Consider the following 20,210-nt stretch of genomic DNA (forward strand, 5'->3'; position numbering starts at 1 on the left):
TGGATGTCCCATAACAATAGATTCACTCCGTTCAAGACGCATGCATGTTGCAGCTACAGCTTTCAAACATCCAGGTAATCCAGCTGCTACTGGGTCCAATGTGGAAGAAAAGTATGCCACTGGACGTCAAGTCAAACCATGAATGTGGGTCAGGACTGAAAGTGCACAATTATCTCGTGTGTCACAGAACAGTGCAAAGTCTTTTGAGTAATCGGGCATTCCTAAGGCAGGAGCAGTACAGAGACAGTCTCGTAATTTTGTAAAAGCTGTCATGCTTTCGTCATCCCATTCTACTGGGTCACTTGCTCCTTTCTTTGTCATTTTTATCAATGGTTTTGCTAAGACTGCAAATCCCACAATCCACTGCCTACAGTAACCTACAACTCCAAGAAACATTATGATTTCCTTCTGGGTATTTGGTAACTCCATGTTTCGAATTATCCTGATTCTTTCCGAGGTGACTTTCCTGATACCTCTCTCTATCTGGTGCCCCAGATATTTTACTGACGTGGTACAGAATTGCAGTTTTTCTGGTGATACTTTATGCCCCCCTTCACCTAAATGGTTCAGCAAGGCAATTGTGTCAGTCACACAGTCTCTTCGACTTTTAGACGCCACCAAAAGGTCATCTATGTATTGCACCAATACTTATTTTCCGGGCAAAATTAGGGTCTCAAGGCACTTTTTCAGAATCTGATTAAAGATTGAGGGGCTTTCTGTATACCCCTGAGGGACGCGATTCCAGACGTACACGTGACTGTTGAATTAAAATGAGAAAATAAATTTGCTGTCTGGATGCAATGGAATTGAAAAGAATGCATGACATAAGTCAATGACGGTAAACCATCCAGCATTCCATGGAATTTGGTATAGAATTACTGCAGGGTTTGGCACGACAGGACAACAAGGAACCACAATTTTGTTAACCTTGCGCAGGTCCTGTACTACCCTGTACTTCCCACTAGGTTTCTTGATTCCAATTATGGGCGAATTACAGGGGCTGCTCATTACTTCTTGTATGATGTTTGCTTCTAACAATTTTTTTATTTCAATGGCAACTCCTGCTTTTACTTCTGCACTCATTTTGTACTGTTTAATATTTGGGTATACTGCATTTTCTTTTATGGCTATTTTAATTGGGTCAACATTTCCCATTAATCCTACATCTTTTCCAGTAAAATCCCATACTTCTGGTTTCACGGTTTCTTGGAGCTCTTCAGGTAAGTCTTGCATTGTGAGTCTTTTAATTTCAGAGTCTGGTCTCGCTAACATCAATTTGTAAATTCCATCTTCGTCTGGAGTCTGAATTTCAACGCCATTTGGTGTGCAAAAGATAGTGCAGTTCATTTTGCACAGCAAATCTCGTCCCAATAGGTTCACAGGACTGGAGTCGCAAACAACAAATCTATGCATCTCTTTAAAATTTCCAATTTTAATTTCCATAACTGGGGTACTAATTAGCTGATTAGAAACACCCACTACTTGGATTGCTTCTCCCGAGAGGGGTAGGTTAGGAACGTCAGCTGTTCTCACAGTAGAACGGGTAGCACCAGTGTCCAACAGAAAGGTGACGTCATTTCCTTCAACCTTTCCTTCAATGCATGGCCCTGACTGGTCCACCGGTAAGGAGGCGCCAAGCACGCACTCCTCGTCCTCCCCCCTCAGGCACCGTCAGTAGGTGTCATCACAGAGAAACGTGTCATTTAACAGAAATTGTGAGGTTGCTGCATTCTTATTTTCCCTTACTTCCCACACTTCGGTGTCTTCACCCTGCTGTGCTTTGCTCCTATAATTTTGTCTAGGTGCACGAGGCAACTGACTCTGTTTTACCTGTTGCCGGGTCTTTCGTGGTTTCTCATTTTGCGTCTGTGGATTTAAATCAGTTATTTGTACATTACTATTCTGTACATGTGGACACTCGTCTCTCCAGTGACCTATCTGTCCGCACCCGTGACAGGGGAACTTCTTTTTGGCCTCTTCTCTGTTCATTTTTACTCTGGGCTTTCCCCCACCCCCGGGGCCTTGATTCTGATTACTGGTCAATTTATTTAGCTGTTGTTCCTGTTGTTCTGCCAATTTTACCTGTGCCCACATGACCTTTTCCTTCAATGCCTTTCGTTTGTCAGCCATCTCATCCTCACAATATTTGGCGTACTTCAGGACCTCATCGATTGGTTTAGACTGCCAACAGATTTTATTGTCTTTGATCCATTGTGAAATCTCAGGTCTTAACCCTAGCACAAATCTATAGATGAAGTGGGTCATGTCCTTCATTTCTATGGTATCCAGACCACTGTACGTTTTGAACACCTGTAACAGTCGTTCATAATAGGAATGCACAGTTTCATCTCTATTCTGGGTAGTTCTATCTATTCGGGTCCAATCAGTTTCCTTTGCAGGCACTTTTCCCTTGAGATGCAACATTACCTGGTTGTACTTTTTCATTACTTCTGCAGAAGGAGCCCCTGTGTTAGGGTCCCTCGGGAATTCCTCACTAGGCCAATCAATAGCAATTTTGCATTCTGTCCACAAATCTACGGGAACTACAATGTCAAAGAAACCATCCAAATCTTTCCAAAGGCATTTCTGTACCTTCACAAACCTTTCTACCTGTCTGTACCAATCTACAGATTTTTCTCGTAATTTTGGGAAATCATTGGTAAAGGACACAATATCCTGTCGGGACCATGGAACATGTACATATTTTCCACCTTGCACTTCTCGCATAGGATATAATTTCTCTGCCTTGTCTGCTTCTTTTAGGACATACTCGGAGGTCATTTGTTTTGATCTAATCTCCTCCTTTTTCTTTGCCCGCCTGGCTTTCCATTTTTCTAATTCTCCCCATTTCTGCAACAGGTTCAACAATTCTCTGATCTGTACCTTTTTCCCTGACACATTCATGTTTTCCAAATTTTTGTCTGAGAACTCTGCTCTGTAAGGGTTTTGCAACACTTTAGATTTCCCAATATCTATTCCCACACTAGCCGCGGTGTCCATTAATTTCTCATGGAACACCCTGGTATTACGGGTGATACTTTTGCAAATAAACAGCAATTCTTCCTCAGTAAAGGTATTTAGTCTGTCTAACCCCACATTTCCAACTATCAGTTCTTCTAATTCTATTCTTAGTTTGTAAATATCTAATGGTTTCGACTGAGGATTTTGTTTCTCTAATTCTCGACTCCATCTCTCAATTTCTTCAGGAGTCACTACTGTGGCACTTCTAGTACCAGAAGCTGATTCAATCTGCACTTCTCCTGAATTGAAAGGAGTGTTCTTCCTCCGCGAACCCCTTTCTGGTTCCCTTATCGGTAAATCCATCAAGGAAATCACAGATTCACATTCACTTGCCTGGTCATCTACAATTAGGGGCTCTTTTCTCTGCTGCACTACAGCTGGGGTAATAATCGGAGTCTTTGGACACCCCTGTTTATCCCCGTACAAAGGAACAACTGGTCCGATAGTCACTGGAATTGTCAAGGCTTCAGGACTTGTATTTAGTTGGGAGATTTTCTGAATTAATTCTGTTCTCTGTTTAGCTATGGCCTCCCGCTCTCTCTCTTGCAGAACTTTTTCCAGGCTTGTTTCATGCACTATTTGCAGAGTCAGGGTTGGAGTATAATTCGGGGCAGTTGGATGCGTCATACTTGGTCCCTCACCATAGTTAGGTTTCAGGAATGGATTCCCTGTGCTTAAAGGTCTCGGCTCCTCCTGGTAAGGAGGTATTAAACAGCCGTCTCTTGCACTTACTGGTCTTGATCCCTCCTGGTAAGGGGGTCTTAGGCAAGCATCCCCTACACTTGAGGATCTGGGTCCTTCATTAGTAGGAGGTGGATTCTTCATGAACAATTCCTCCAAATAATCATCATCTGAATCCCCACTGGTCATTAAATGTTTTGTTTTCTCTGTCCTTTTCTCTCTCATTGGTGCTTCTAGGGCAGTTACAGGGTACAGTCCTTCTGTTATTATGTTCTGTCTCCACTGCTTCATTTTTTTCTCTTTGGCTTCTCCATGCATTTTCGGGTACCATTTACTTATTCCTTTGTCAATTCTAGGTCTATCTCGTTCAAAAGCCTCTATCTCCCATTCTTCTAAGGCCTCATATTGCGTTAGTCTGGGTCTGGGATGTAAATCATTCATCCGGGTTCTCAAATTGAACAGAATCCGGCTATTAAAAGTACCATCTAATGGAAATGCTAAAATTCCGTCATTTTTAGTATATTCCACCCAATTTTCCAGCCATACACATGTGTGATACCCTTTGTCAAATAACATGAATGACGCGGGAGTATTGGGTGGTGGAATTACTATTCCTTCTCTAGTTTTGATGGGTTTATCCTTCTTGAAATAATTTTTAACTTTGTCTACTAAAGTCATTTTTCTCTTGCTTCCGTACATATTATAAGGTCTGCCCTTTAGCATCTGTTCTTTAGCGAAACCTAAGTATTTCGGATCAGGTAAAAATTCTGGATACCACATATACTTTGCAACCCTAGATCGTGCGCAAATGCGTTCTTCTGTTTACTATTTTCTTCCAATGCTAACACGTCTTTCAATTTTCTCAAACAAATCAACTCTGTGGTTGCAAATAATTTCGACCAATGATTTCGCGGCCTCTTCGTGAGACAGGTTACCACGCTTCGGCACTCACCCCTCCTTTACAATTCAGCCTCAGCTACACGCCCGCTGTCTTAGCCAATACCAGCGCGGCACTGAGTGACGTCAGCACAGATCCGCAATTGACTCCCTCCTTCACAAGGTAAGAAACACTTCGAATTCTACCTTTTAAAGTCCAAGTGCTCAGTTAAATTTACAACGGAAACACATTTGCCACTGTACTCGAGTGTCTAGAAAGAAAAGATTTGTTTCACTACAAGTAAACTTCTTCCATTTACTTTTCAAATACTACGAGTAGATCCCTTATGCCTACTCTTCACACAAGCATCAGTGAACCTGTTACTCCTTCGACTCATCCACTTTGGGATATATACTATGCCAAAAGTTTCACTAGTGAACTCCTTTGCTACCGATCAAGCTTAGACGAACCTGCTACTCCTTCCGTGTGACCCTTACTAGGTTATATCACAATAGAAGTTTTGCCAGCGAACTCTTTGCTACCATTTATTCATACATGTATACAGAAAAACCCTAATAAGTGCTTCCAGTTCTGCCTAACCTGCACCAATTTTCCTCGAGCCACTGACCTCATTGCGCGATGGATTCTCCTCACCACCCGCTATTCTTTCCCCGGGGATTCCAAACAGACATATAACAATCACTAACGAGGTTTGTTAAAACATATATCAATGTTGCAGCAAGAAAAACAATTTAAAACATTTCATAATTTTCACAGCATTAAAACATCAATTGTACATTTAATCAATTAGCAGCAAAATTTTCACAATTAGCAGCAAATAACCTATCTACTTATCCTAACCAGTCCTACCTACCTTTAGCTAGTCCCTAACCATCACCTCTGCTACCAGAAAATTACTGATAGAGCGCGCAGGTCATCCGACTATAATTTTAATATATGCACATTGGGCCCATAAATTTCAAAACACCATATTTATTAATCGGGTAACCTTACACTCTACTACCAGAAACCCTGTTCCTTCCGATTGTATTTCCAATGTACCCGACTTGCCACTCCACTGCTACGGGTACCTAATGATCACCATGGATCAGGGAGCTAGCTGTGAAAGAAAGGCAGACACCAAAATACAAAAACTACTATTTACTCTATTGGCACTCATATAATAACCACAAACTCAGGTTGTTTAAAAAACCTTTATCTAAAGTTCATCGTTTTCAGAAAGCATAAGGTTTGCAGCAATTAAACTGTCAATAACTAAGATTATAAAGAGCACGTATCCATATAGGAAATAAATCAGGCCAACCATTTAGGACTCTAACCGAAAGTAAAGAACAGGGAACATGCTAGTAAGAATTTTTAGGAATTTTAGACTAGACGTGGAGTGACTAAAGGACGGGGAAAATAAGGAACATGCTAGAATGTCACAGTTGGTATACCCTTCAAAAGTGGGCAACGTACGAGAATTTAGACAGTTAATGGAAACTCGAAGGTAACATGTAACTATAGGGAAGGTAAAAGTGGAACACGCTAATATTCCGGAACAATCATTTCATTTAGCTAAAGGAAGGTAAAGAAAAGGAACATCTATATTTCATGAACTGTATGCAGGAACGTACATAAAGGATAGAGAAAAATTGGAACATGCTAATATAACAACTATAATGTATGACTTTTTCATTTGTCAGTGCAAAAGGAAAGCATGGAAAATCAATATGCAAGATCACGTCTTTATTAAAGCAAAGAAAGAGAATGAGGATGCAGAATAGGTTCCCCAGCACTATATTTACCTAGAACGGTGTGAAGACCAACCCTGGCCACGGGTCAGTTAAGGACAGGAGAAACCCCAAGGAAGGACAGTCGCCAGTAGGCCAGCAGGTGCAGAATGGACACCCCAGGACAGGACAGGACAGGAAAACCAGATTAGGATCAGGACAGGACCATCAAGGAAAGACCAGCACCCGCAGTTCGGTAGCAACGCCTGCGCTACACCCTCTCTGCAGCTATCAGTCAGAACCCCGATTGGGTTATCGAATTCCCCAGCAAAGTGCTCCGCCAGCACTTAAGGTTCTTAAACCCCGCTTGGGTCTGTGGAAATTTCGGACAGAGTGCTCCGCAGCTCTCTGTATCAGTCACCTATTGAGTGCGTTGGGTCAGTGACAGGTCAGCTATTCGGACAAGTCGGACAAATTCTCTAGCTAAACCTAGGCTAGTTATACTGTTTTTGGGTCAGTGTACCACCCCCCAAATGTTGCAAGTGTAAGAATCCCCAATTTCGATTGGTCCTCAGGTAGGACAGGTCAACACACCAACCAGGATTAACTTCTACAAGCCCCAATTTGCATCTTTTGGGACCGCCTATTGAATTTGGGGTTCCCAGGACATGTGCTCTTCTCCTAACAATGCCTAATACAATTTAGTATACAATTGTTACAACAGCAGTACAGTTCAGCTTTGTCCTGCTGGGCCGCAGGTCAGTTCTCATGAGCATCTTGACTGTGGCTGCCAGCTGGCTGAGTTCCACTGGTACAAGGTTTTCTTCCCTCTGCCAGGGTGACATGCGCAGTAGGGACTTCTAAGATGGAGTTTCATGTACTTCCCCGGCCCATATGAAAAGTAAAGGAAAACAATTTAGAACATAGAAATAAATGAATACACTGTATACCAGGAATCCCTATATGACTCCCCTTACTTTATATTAACTATAGCATTAAGATTAGTGCAAGACGAACAGCAATGCAGAAAGCGGCAGGGCAAGCTTCGGCATGTGAGAACACAAAGCGGCCATTTTGAAGCTAGTGCGCAAGCGCAAAGATTCCCACCAGAACTGCGAGTACGTCACGTCACGTGAGTGTGACCGACGCATGCGCAGACGAAATTCCCGCTAAGCAGCGGCCATTTTAATGGCAAGCGTATTATGGTTAATAAATACATATGCAAGCTTCTCTGGGACACCCCGTGTAGTGTAAAATGTGCAATATTAGTAACACAAACATGTTGATTACATTTCATTAATGTTATTCGAGGTTCTTGATCCAAGCAAGTCGCTTTACGTGCGAATCCTTGCTCCATCAGTAGCTTGTGGAGGGTGGCAGAGTGGGAGGTTACTGGTGTGGTTGATTAGGCCGGAAGGCAGAGGGGCCCGATTCCCAACATATTGGATCCTACTGGACAAGTGATCTACTCCCCAAAAGAATCAACTATACATTTAAGGAGTACTATGAGCCACTGTATGGGACACTGGGGAAAGTAGAGGGGCAGGGCTGTTGCATACCTGGAGGGGTTGGGATTGGGGGCACTAGATCACGCCACTCGGAAGACTTCGGCAACACCAGTCGCCTCGCAAGAAAATAGAACTGCCATTAAAGAAATGGCGCTGGGGAAGACGCCGGGACCAGATGGGCTTCCGGCCGAATTTTATTATGCCTTTGTGGATATATTGGCCCCGAGACTAGAGGAAATGTACGCTGCAGCGTTCAAAGAGGAACAGCTTCCGTCATCGTTCAGGGAGGCGCTGGTGATCCCTTTGCCAAAAACTAACAAGGAAGTAGTGGGCGCAGCGGACTTTAGGCCGTTGTCAATGTTAAACCTTGACTTTAAAATACTTAGAAAGGTTCTTGCAGCCAGGCTTCTGCCCCAGATGCAGAGATTGGTAGATTCTGACCAAAATGGGTTTATCCCCTCACGTTCAACATCTAATAATTTGAGGAGGTTGTACCACGCGTTATTCCATCGAGACCTCGGGCTGTTCCCTGATGCAGTAGTGATGGCTGTGGACCTGGAAAAGGCCTTTGACTCCTTCAGGTGGGATTTCCTCCTAGCGGTGCTAGAGTGCGCACAGGTGGCACAGTGTCTGCCCAATACACTATCCACGGAGGAACACTCGTCAGGGGTGCTCTCTGTCCCTGCTGCTTTTTGGCTTGGTAATGGAGCCATTGGCGAAACGACTTAGGCAGGAGAGTAGGAACATCAGAATATTGCTTGATGGGTGTTGGACTTGACCCTTTTGGCAGTTTCACCCCAAAACGTTTTGCATATTCCTAGCCTGTTTCTGTAACCTGGTGTTGCTGATTTTAGGCCTCTGTGCACTTTTTTACTGTGGTCCATTGTAAATTGAGTGCGCTCTCTGTGTATGTGTGGTGAGACTGGCCTGCCCTCCCATAGGAATGCATGGGGATATGTGGGGAGTGCAGGGGCGAGTTTGGTTTGTGCACACTCGTGAGATTAAATGCTGCATGATGATGTGCGCAGATTGATTGTGGCTAGTGGAGAAGTGCCACTTTTAGAAGTTGGCATTTCTGTGTGCAGTGTGATGTGAATTGCCTGTCTGGCTTGTGAGTGACAGGGGCTGGCTGGTTTGCTTGGCTCCAGGAGCCGGGATGGGTCTGCCCGGTGGTGAATGGAGAGATCTGCATGTAGATGGGAGGGAGGAGTTGCACCTGGGACCTGAATAGGGCTGTGCTTTCCCTCCACAATGCTGGTTCCACCCCCTTTGGAGCCTGTCCAGTGAAAGGGAGAGAGGGGCTGAGCAAAACAAAGTTCTCAGGAGTTCCCCTGAACCAGTTGTAGCTGGTTCTCCCATTGCCTGCACCCTTTTAAACAAAGGAAATGTGTGTATAAAAGGGGGCTGTGACCCCATGTAAAATGTTCTTGTGTTTCGCTACTTGAATCTACCAGGGGCGTGCTGCTGCTGGGGCCCATGGGAAGGCTGGCCTCCCAGGGCCCTGCCCTGCCCCTGGATGCCTGATGGACTTCTGGGACCTTTTTTGTCCATTACCAAGGCTTGTTAGAGTCTAAGCGCCTTGGGAGCGCTGTATTTTAAAGGCCTCAAGGAAGGAGGAATGCGTGGGCTTGGTGGCGCGGCGGCGCTGCCTGACGAGGCAAGGGAATCCCCGGCGAGGGATTCCCCCGAGATGGCCTTCGTGTCAGCTGCGGGTGCCTACCCCGCTTATTTGATTATTGATATGTGCGGGTGCCCACCCCGCGACTTTGCGTTCGTTCCTTTTTCTTAACTAGAGCGGGTGCCCACCCCACGGTATGCTTTTATCTCTGAGGGAGCCTACCCCTCATTTGGTGCCCTGATTGCCGCTGCCGCCCGCGGCCAGCCTGGTTGTGGGCGGGGCCGCCGGACAGAAGCTGAAGTGACGCCACGGCAAGAGGGGAAGCTCATCTGAGTTATTAGGAGGACGGGAGCTCACCCCGCCTCCTCGACTGCTGGTAGTAAGTCCCCGGTCCCAGGAGGGGGCCCGGGTGAAGAGAGGCAGTCTACGGGGCTCTTGTGATGGAGATAGCCCCGCGTTGAGGTAGCGACATGTGGCCAGTGCAGGGCTCCCGTGAGCCTGGGGGAGCCCTGCAAGTATGGTGAGCGAAGGCGGAGGGGGCGCGAGGCACACTGCCGGTGCCTGCCCCCACCGCGGGCGAAGAGAAGAGAGTGCAGCGCGACGCTGCTACCCCGCCGAGCGAAGACTGCGACCTGCGCCTGGAGAGCCCGGTAAGTGTGTGCACTCAGTGGGCCGCTCCAACGTGGCAAGAATTGTTTCCTGGCCCAGAGGGGCCCGTGGTTGCCCCAGTTGTAGGTATAGTCATTTCTAAGAGCCAGATGGCTCCCGGGACACAGTGATTTTCTTAGCCTGCGGGCTCCTACGAGAGGCAATTATTCTTGGAGGTATGTTTTCAGAGCATGCGGGCTCCAACGATGGGCATGGTATTTACAGGGCCCACGTGGCTCCAAAGTTTGGGGCCATATTTGAGTATTTAAGGAGCCAGTGTGCTCCTGGGCAAAGTTGATTTCAGAGCCAGAAGGCTCCAACGCTCCACAGTTTGTCCCTACTATGCCAGAGCCAGATGGCTCCACCGTGAGGCGCAATTCAGGAGAGAGCCCCTGAGAGGGCCAGAGGTGGCATAGTGGTGCCAGGCCTTCCCCAGCTGCGCAGCACTTAGTGCCAGCTGCAGCATGTAGGCCCCATGTGATGGTTCTCAGCTGCCCAGCAAGTAGTGGGCAGCTGCAACGTTTAGGTTTTGCGCAGATGGCGCACCCCTGACTGGCGCTGGTAGAGGTATAGGGCGCAAGGCCCTAATGTGATTGATGTGCTCATGCAATGTGGTGCTAGGAAATGTAATGCATTTAGTATGTTTTACGCACCCTGTTTGATACCTCTAAACTGCGGTTTATGATTATGAGGTTATTTTGCATTCCATGTGGTTATGCTAGTGAGGTTATGTTTCACTGTGTGAGTTACGCCCCTCATGTTAGTTATACTTAGGAGGTAGGGTTTAATGTGTTTAGACTAGTGAGGAGATTGCATAATGTGTTTATGCTGGTGAGGTTGGTAATGCCCGCCTGAGGTGACTGTGCATAATGTAGTTTATGTTACAGGTTGAGGTGGAGTACAGTGATTACCAGTGGTTACTGGTTGGATGTTTATGACCTATATTACTTTTACCAATTTCTGCTAAGTGCTGATCCTGACAGTGACCCACATGGCCCTGTCATGTGTAAATAATCCCTTGTGAATATTGCCCGTGCCAGTTGGCACAATGTATATTGTGTAATTATTATCTCATGTGTTTTGAGAATACAAAGGCTATTTTTAAATAACCTTGTGTGGAGTTCAATTTGTAGTGTGCCTGGGATGTTGTTGCTGTTGTGTGCGTGCGCAAATGCTTTACACATTGCCTCCGGGATAAGCCTGACTGCTCGTGCCAAGCTACAAAAGGGGTGAGCAGAGATTATCTTTGGCATGTAACTCCCTTGCCCTGACTAGGGTGGTGGTTTCTGCCTGGCTTTCCAGACTAACGCAAGCAGACATTGCAGGGGGTCTAGTGCCATCCGAAGGCCTGTAGCTGTGACTATTCTCTCCACCACCCCCACCCAGAATGGCCTGACCAAAGGGCAGTCCCAGGCTAAGTGTAAGAAGCCCGCTTTCTCTGCGTTCCATCTAGGGCATCAGTCTCCTCTATCCCCAGAGATATGCCTCAGGGAAACTGGGGTTAGGTGGGTGCGGTGTAAAAAATTGAAGTGCGTCAGTTTAAACCTTGTGTTGCATGAGACCTTGCGCGTGAGGGAGCCTATGGGCGCCCATTGCTCCAGTTCCAGTGAAGTGCCAAGATCCGCCTCCCAGGCCGCCCGAGACTTTGGCACCGGGGGTGGAATCCTGTTTCATGGCCTTATACAGGAGAGAAATCAATTTACGCCCCTTGCCGCAGGAAAGAAGGATGTCTAAAGGTGTGAGTCAGTGGTGGAGTGTCTGGGTACTGGGGCCAGGTGACCTTCACCACCTCTTGGAGTCCCCGGAAGTGTAGATATTGTCCCCGTCCAAGGTCAAAGGCCTCCTCTGCTTGCTCATAAGTTAGGAAGGACTCATTAGAGTAAAGGTCAGCCAGAACCTAGCAACCACCCTCCCTCCAGGAGTGAAAGGACATGTACTGCCCCATGTCGAAGAAGTGGGCCAGTATCCAAATCGGGAGCTCTTTGTGAAAGGGTGCCCTCCGTAAGACCCTCTCAACAACCGCTGCCATATGCCAGCCGTGTGTCGCACAACATAAGGAAGAGACGTGTCCTCACCTCTACCCTGCGTCATGGCGACCTGCAGCGTCTGGATGTCCGCCCTACCAGAGAGGAGGCGGGTCTCCCAATTGTCCGCGTCTGTAAACCAACGGGCCGCATGTTGTAAGTGAGCCGCATACTAATATAAGTCGAAGCGTGGTGCTTCCAGTCCCTCCTCCTCGTAGCTGCGGACAACAGTGTGGAGAGCTACCCTACTGCGTCGTCCCGACCACAGCAGGGACGTGAGGAGCATATTAAGAGTGCGGAAAACTCGTGGTGGGAGCGGACACAGTGAGTTCTGGAGGACATATAACGTCCTAGGAAGCATTACCATCTTGGCGACGGCCAGGCGTCCCATCAACGAGAGTGGCAAAGAATTCGATGGTGAGCATGCAAAGATACTCAAGTGCGTGAATGTGTACTAGTATTAAACCAAGGGACAGTTGAAGGTAATGTTCATACCCATGTGAATAACATGCCAGGACAATACACAATAGTGGCCGAGAGTGTGGCAGCGGATCGGTGTCTCGTAATATAAGCCATGTGATATCAGTAAACATCGGGCGTATAGCACAACGCGAACTATAAGAGGGGAAGTTACAGAGACAATAAGTAAAGTTGCTGGTCAAAGTGCTAATAAACCGATGTGAGGTGCATGCCAGCACGGGTGACTAACCCCTAGAAAGATGCCGGTGAGAGTGACAACGTGCGGGGCTAAGTACAAAGGAGCAAGAAAAAAGATATCTCACGTGTTAAATCTTTGGTCCTTTACGCTGTGCACAGGGAGACAACTCCTATGCAGGAGTTGCAGCAGTTTGACTTACAGGAGGTACCAGGAGGGATTCTTGGCCCCAAACTCCCTCAGGACTTAATTGGACTTCATCCCCCATCCCGTGGTCTGCCACGAGGCACGTTTGCAGAGTTGTATAGAAAGTGGGCCATGGCCTCCGAAGACGTCTTAGCAGTCCCACTGTGTGGGACTTACTGGAGGTAACAAGAGGGGTAGTTGGCCCCCGTGGACATCCTTGGGGGCCAACTTCCCAAACTTTTACCTCCAGTCAGTCCCACCCAGCAGCATTGGTAAGTACTCGTACCAGGCCATGTCCACTTTGCCCACCACTCTACAAACGCCCTCCCGGCACGCTCTTGGATGGGGATTGAAGTCTCCTTCAATGCTGGGGGCCCGTTAGGGGCCAACTAACCTACCTTTCACCTCCAGTAAGCCCCACGCACTGGAATTAGTGAGAGGTAGACAAAGGCCATGCCCCCTTTCTCCACCACTCTGCAAACGCGCCCCCTGGTGCGTTGTAATTTGGGGTATTAAGTCCCCTTGAATCCTGAGGGTCCCTGGGGTCCAACTAGCCCACCAGGTACCTCCAGTAAGCGCCACAGAGCTGCGTTGCAGAGCGGTGTAAAAAAGGGGCGTGGTCTGGACCACCTCTCTGCAATGCAGGCCTGTGGCACTTACTGGAGGTACCTGGTGGGCTAGTTGGCCCCAGGGGCCCTCAGGATTGAAGGGGAATTAATTCCCCAACTTAAAACGCACCACAGGGCGTGTTTGCACACGTTACCTCAGGCTAAACCCCCTCCCTTCACCACTGGGCAAACGTGACGCTTTTTAAGTTGGGGGATTGTCTCCTTGAATCCTGAGGGTCCCTGGAGTCCAACTAGCCCACCAGGTACCTCCAGTTAGCGCCACATAGCTGAGTTGCAGAGAGGTGTAAAAAGGGGCGTGGCTTGGACCACCTCTCTGCAACGCAGACCTCTGGTGCTTGCTGGAGGTACCTGGTAGGCTAGTTGGCCCCCAGAAGCCCTCGGGATTCAAGGAGAATCACTTCCACCACTTATAAACGCGCCACAGGGCGTGTTTGCACACGTCACCTCAGGCCCCGCCCTCCTTCCACCACCACTGTGCAAACGTACCCCGTGGCGCGTTTTAAGTTGGGGGATTAAGTCCCCTTGAATTCTGACGGTCCCTGGGGTCTAACTAGCCCACCAGGTACCTCCAGTAAGTGCCACAGAGCTGCGTTGCAGAGAGGTGTAAAAAGGGGCGTGGCCTGGACCACCTCTCTGCAACGCAGGTCTCTAGCGATTACTGAAGGTACCTGGTAGGCTAGTTGGCCCCCAGGGGCCCCCAGGATTCAAGGGGAATCACTTACCCAACTTAAAACGCGCCACAGGGCGTGTTTGCACACATTTCACCTCAGGCCCCGCCCCCTCCCTTCACCACTGTGCAAACGCACCCCGGGGTGCATTTTAAGTTGGGGGATTAAGTCCCCTTGAATTCTGACGGTCCCTGGGGTCCAACTAGGCCACCGGGTACCTCCAGTAAGCGCCACAGAGCTGCATTGCAGAGAGGTGTAAAAAGGGGGGTGGCCTGGACCACCTCTCTGCAACACAAGCTTCTTGGGGGTACCTGATGGGCTAGTTGTCCCCCAGGGGCCCTCAGGATTAAAGGGGAATTATTTCCCAACTTAAAATGTCCCACAGGACGTGTTTGCACATGTCACCTCATGCCCCGCCCCCTCCCTTTATCACTGTGCAAACACGCCCCGTGGCGTGTTTTATGTTGGGGGATTAAGTCCCCTTGAATCCTGAGGGTCCCTGAGGTCTAACTAGCCCACCAGGTACCTCCAGTAAGTGCCACAGAGCTGCGTTGCAGAGCGCCCTTTGGTCAGGAGCAGCGGCAGGCAATACCCGAGTGTGGGAAGATATATATATATATATATATATATATATCCAACACAGAGTTGCCCTCTGTGTTGGATGTTTTACGGCCGGCCTGGCCATGGAGGAAGCCCACGCTTGTCATGAGCGGAAGACAGTGATGTCACTGGGCAAGGCAGTCAGCAGCAGGCTGTTTTTGGAAGTAGTTATGCGCAGCCCAGTTTGAACGAAACACTTTGCACACCCACTTGGGAATTATCTGCGAAAATCAACAAAGGTTATCAACCGTGCACTACAGATACCAGGAGGCTATATATATATATATATATATATATATATATATATATATATATATATATATTAAGCAGAAGCAGAAAACTGACCCGTTTCGGGCGGATGCCCTTGATCACAGTCAAAACATAATATATATATATTATCTGTCTCTTGAATGAGCACCTTATCAACAGCAGAAAAGTAAAATTAAATGTGCAGCAATTTATAAAGCTATGACGCTGCATTTGTCCTTCTCTGGTGTACAGCACTATGCCAAGACTGACCCTCGTTAAGTTGCTGAAATGAGTTAGTAATGCAATTGGGCGGGGTCCTGTTCCACAGGAAGAAATATGTAATCGGGTTGTAAAAAGATAATGAATGCCCTGAAGAGCTGCTCCCATGTGTATATTAGTATCAATATATTCTTAGGTTATTGCCCTTCTAATGTAACGTTAGTTGCGTACGAAGGAAGGTATGTGACTGTAAATAAACAATTCTGCCTGCTACTTCATTACATATCCTTTAGAAATGTTCTGATGTTTCTATAGTTTTTTAATTTAGCTTTTCTGTTTGTCATTTATCTAAAAATATATTTATATATTCATGCTAACCACTGTATTATCTTTTCTCTTAGCCCTCGACCTGCATTAATTGTGTTTACATTTGTCAGTTGTTCCCTCCCATGAGAGCAATGTTTGTAAGTAACAACCAGTCGGCTTCTAATTGATATTTCTGGTTGACTGAAAGCATTAGCACTATCCTAACCACTTAGTATTTGCACTGTCCATCAGTGTTATAGTGGATCCTGAAATGCACTACTAGCCATTTATTATTTCCTAACCTCAGTGCATGAAACCGTTACTGAAGCTATTGACATCTTTATTTGCCTTGGGTATGCAAAGGTCTCTCCTTTATGAATGAGTTTGGAATACATGTATCAATTTTAATTGCAACCCAGGACAAAGAATTACTCTCCGTTCTAGTGCTTGAAAATACTGCTCCTATGCTACTGCTAACATTTTCTGTGATTTTCCAACTCTTAATATTACGTTTCCTAAATGTAGTAACAATAGGCTCCTATGAAGTCACATGGGGGTGTTGCTACTCTCGTGCGACTTGTCCTTGTAGAGAAATGTCACAGTGCTAGTCGATTTGTAAACGCATGAATGTTTGATGATAATATAGGTTTCCGCCTAACCCTCTACGCTGCACATAGAATCCAACAAAGCAGAGTTTTGCTCAATTCAGTCTTACTGCAGAGTTGAAAAATAACTACTCACAAGAGATATGTAATGCAAATTGTGATTACATAAGCATACCAATGTTTACTCAGTTTCAAGAATTTAAAAGTTAGTATTCGTCACAGAAGTCGACAACATCTGTACAGTCAGTCCTCTATATCTTTCTTTTCAACATGAGCTGCTAAAATAGGTAAACTGTAGGTCTCGATCTGGCTTTGCGTTCCAAAATGTACATTCAGTTTCTTTCTGGTTCTGTGTAGACAGGGACCATGTTTTGAGCCCTGGGCTTTTCTGTGGCAAAATATTTTTTGTAGATGTGTCAGGACACTGAGTTCATGGAAGCAAACAAAGACTACAACACCCTTAACAGTTCTATTTTTGAATAGTGACCACAGAAATGTTGTGGTACAATTTTAAAATATTGACATCCAAAATATCTACTAAAGATAGTCCACAAAATATTTTGAAATTATATTACAACTGTTATATATTCTAATAAATAATACTACGTAAACCTAAAATGAAAGTATTGTTATTTTTAAATAATGTAAATGTTATACCCGGCACAGATCCAAGATGGCGGAGTGAGGATCTGTGCCGAGCAGCTCACCTGGAGGCTTCTCTCTCTCCCTCTTACGGAGCGATGTTTTGGATGTAGAATTTGTACTAAACCCCGTGCTTAACCCTAGAAATCCAGCGGGTGCTTTTTTCGGGAAAAGAGTAAGAATACAAACGGCTTCTGGGGCTTTTGACGCGGCGATGTCAGTGGCGTTCCCCACCGATGCTCCGGCTCCCGGACACGGCTTGGTTTTTCCGGCGGATGATTCAAGGTCTGCTTGGGAGCTCGGGGCTCGGCTGGCTAGGGCTCAATCTTCGTGCTTCACACACCTGGTGGCTAAGGAGGATGTCTCCGAAGAATCCGCCACGAACAACGCGGAATAGCAGACAACCGGCAGGAGCCGCGGCGGCGCCTCCGCCTCCTCCTCCTTCCTCAGCTGCAAACTTACAAGTCACGGTAGTAGCAGCGCTTTCCCCAGTCACCGCGGTCACCGGAGCTGCCGGAAATCCCACACGGGGGAACGATGTAAGCCCTGCCATTGAAGGAGAGAAAATGGAAGAAGTACCTTCTTCATCAGCTGGGCCGATGAGAGCCACTACGGAGCCTAACGCGATGGGAGGACTGCATCAGGAGAGAGGAAACAACGGCAAACAGGTACAGAGTCCACCTAATTTACCACCTAACTTACCACCGGGCATGCACATTAAGAAGCCTGGACAGACTGTAACTAAAGCTACATCCAAGACGGTTGCTAAACCAATGGCAGGAAAGGGGGGGCCGACCGGGGGTGAAATAAACCGTGCGCCCCACGCTCTAGAGACTGATAAAATAACTGATACTCTAGGGGACAAACAATCAAATTCACACATTTGCAACACTCTTATGGGTTTGGAAGGGATACACAGCCGCTCCTCAACAGCACAGACATTGATATTGGCTGGTGAGCCGATTCTTACCGAAAGGGTGAAACTATGGATAATTTGTGTTCCGATACAAAAGCAGACACGCAGATTTCGACAGGAGGAGTGAGGGCTGCCATCACGGGTTTATCACCTCTTATTGAATCAGCTATTCCTGACCTCGTAGCCGAGTCAGACGGGCTAGCAGAGGAAAATGCGATGCCTATCGAGCCCATCGAACATATGGAGCACACTGAGTTTATTGAATCTATTGAACAAGGCTCCTTTAAGGATTATGATTATGACACAGAGACAAAAGATGAGCTGGGGGAGAAGGGGGAGAAGGATGACCACACAGATAACACGATTAAATCTCGAGCAAGAAGAGGACGCAAACACAAAAGCAAGCCCAGGGCAAAGAAAGGTGGTAAGGCTGGCGCCATATTAAACCGGCCCATTGCAAACAATATTCAAATCTCAAAGAAGATTCTTCTGGACAAAAGTCCTCTGAGAAAATGGATTGAAGCAAAAGGCTTAGTTAAAAATATGACACTGAGATTATCAGGGGCTAGTCCCACAGAATCTATGCCTATTATAGAAGTGCCCAGCACTACCGCCAGTTCTACTACCCTGGAAAGTAGTACCCTAACCGTCTCACTTAACCCGCCATTGGAAGGGCCAACTGACCAAGCACAGCTCTCGATACAAGATCTCGTGGCTGATTCACCAATATTGGAAGATGAAACTCCACAACCTAACGCAATCGTAGCTACTCCAGCGACAGACGCTACCCTCCCCTCCCCCGGGGACTCCTCGCTTGTAACAACACCTTCTTCAGCCAACCCAGAGATGGACAAACATCTGAGTGTCTCCAAAGAGGGACAAAGACAAGAGCAAGAAGCGACTGACTCCTCTCCACTCGACATAATATTCCAGATACTGAGTAACCAACGGGCTGAAGCGCAGGAACATTACCTTCAATTGAGGGAGGACAACAGTAAAGTGCAATCTTCCTTACATGAACTTACTACTAAACTCGGGGGGATTTCACAGGACATTCTTGAACTTCAACAACGGGTGGTCGAGATTGAGGAAACGAGCACAAATACGACGATTGCAGTCGACAAACATGAGACTCAGCTGTTAGTGCTCCAACTGGAGGTCGAAGATTTGGAAAATCGACAGAGACGATCCAATATGAGACTTTTTGGGATACCGGAGGGATCAGAGGGCTCCGATCCGAGGGCCTATCTAGTGGGGTTGCTTCAGAAAGCTTTCCCAGACCTAGCAGACTGGGACTGGGACTCACAAATTCAGCGAGCCCATCGTCTGCCTTTGGTTCAGAGAAACAGGGAGAATCAGTTTCCACGCCCCTTTCTAATTTTATTTGGTAATTTTTTATTGCGCCAGGCTGTTTGGCAGAGAGCCCGTCCCAACACCCCTATTGTTATAGGTGAGCTCTCAATTTTTGCTCGCTCTGATTTAAGCAAGGAAACAATGGACAGACGGTGGATGCTCCGCAAACTGATAGATCCAATTAAGTCTAGCGGCGGTCAGGCGTTTCTTCAGGAACCTGCCCGCCTTAAGGTCATAAAAAACGGACGCACTCATTTTTTTACTGATGCAAAGGAAGCAGAAGCATATCTAGCTAGCACCAGTGCGGGCAAGAATTAGTGCTAACTGTATATGCTAAGTGCCAATCTCAACTGGAGGGCTCGGTACTTAGAAACATTGGTTGCACGGGGGGCTCTCCCTTTTTTCTTTTTCTTTTCCTTTTGATGCATTACTGAGAATATGATAAGTGTCTATTTTGTTTTTTGCTCTATTTTGGTAAATCGTTCAAAGCAGAGGGGGGTGGGGGCCTCTTAAGGTGATTTGCTACGCAGGCTGCCTTTCCAGCGGCAGCAGTCGCAGAAGGGTGGCTCTTCCCCGGCTGGGGTAAGAGCTAGGGGGGAGGGGGGATGGGGGTGCTTTTCTCCGCAGGATGGGGGGTTGGGAGGTTGGGGGGGAAAATTAGAAAAATTTGCTTTCAGGCTGACGGGGTAGAACGTTGCAAGGACATTATAGCTCTCTTTGTTTTGTATACTAATGGCACGAGGAATAGGAAACTCATTAGGATACTTGGACACTTGGAGATGGGTTTAAGGTCTTTTTTATTTACAAATGTATGAAATAAAGTGCTTAGCTTGGAACGTAGCGGGGCTAAATAGCAAAAATAAGAGATGTTCGGTTAAAAAAGAACTAAAATTAATAATCCTCATTTAGTCTTCTTATCCGAAACACATATTGCTGGAAAGGATAAAAAGCTACTTAAGCAATTGGCATACGACATTGTGGTTTGCTCCACTTTTGGGCACCCCACCAGAGGGGTTGCTATCCTCATGGATAGGCGATTTAGGGCTGAAGTAATACAGACCTCTTGCGGTAA

General features: G+C 46.8%; 1 protein-coding gene across 1 annotated transcript in view; it reads left to right on the forward strand.

The window, feature by feature from the left end:
* The window catches only part of NRG1 (neuregulin 1), a 1,265,832-nt gene that overhangs the window by 678,179 nt on the left and 567,443 nt on the right, over positions 1-20,210 (forward strand).

Source organism: Lissotriton helveticus, chromosome 2_1, assembly GCF_964261635.1.
Source record: "Lissotriton helveticus chromosome 2_1, aLisHel1.1, whole genome shotgun sequence".
Lineage (NCBI taxonomy): Eukaryota > Metazoa > Chordata > Amphibia > Caudata > Salamandridae > Lissotriton > Lissotriton helveticus.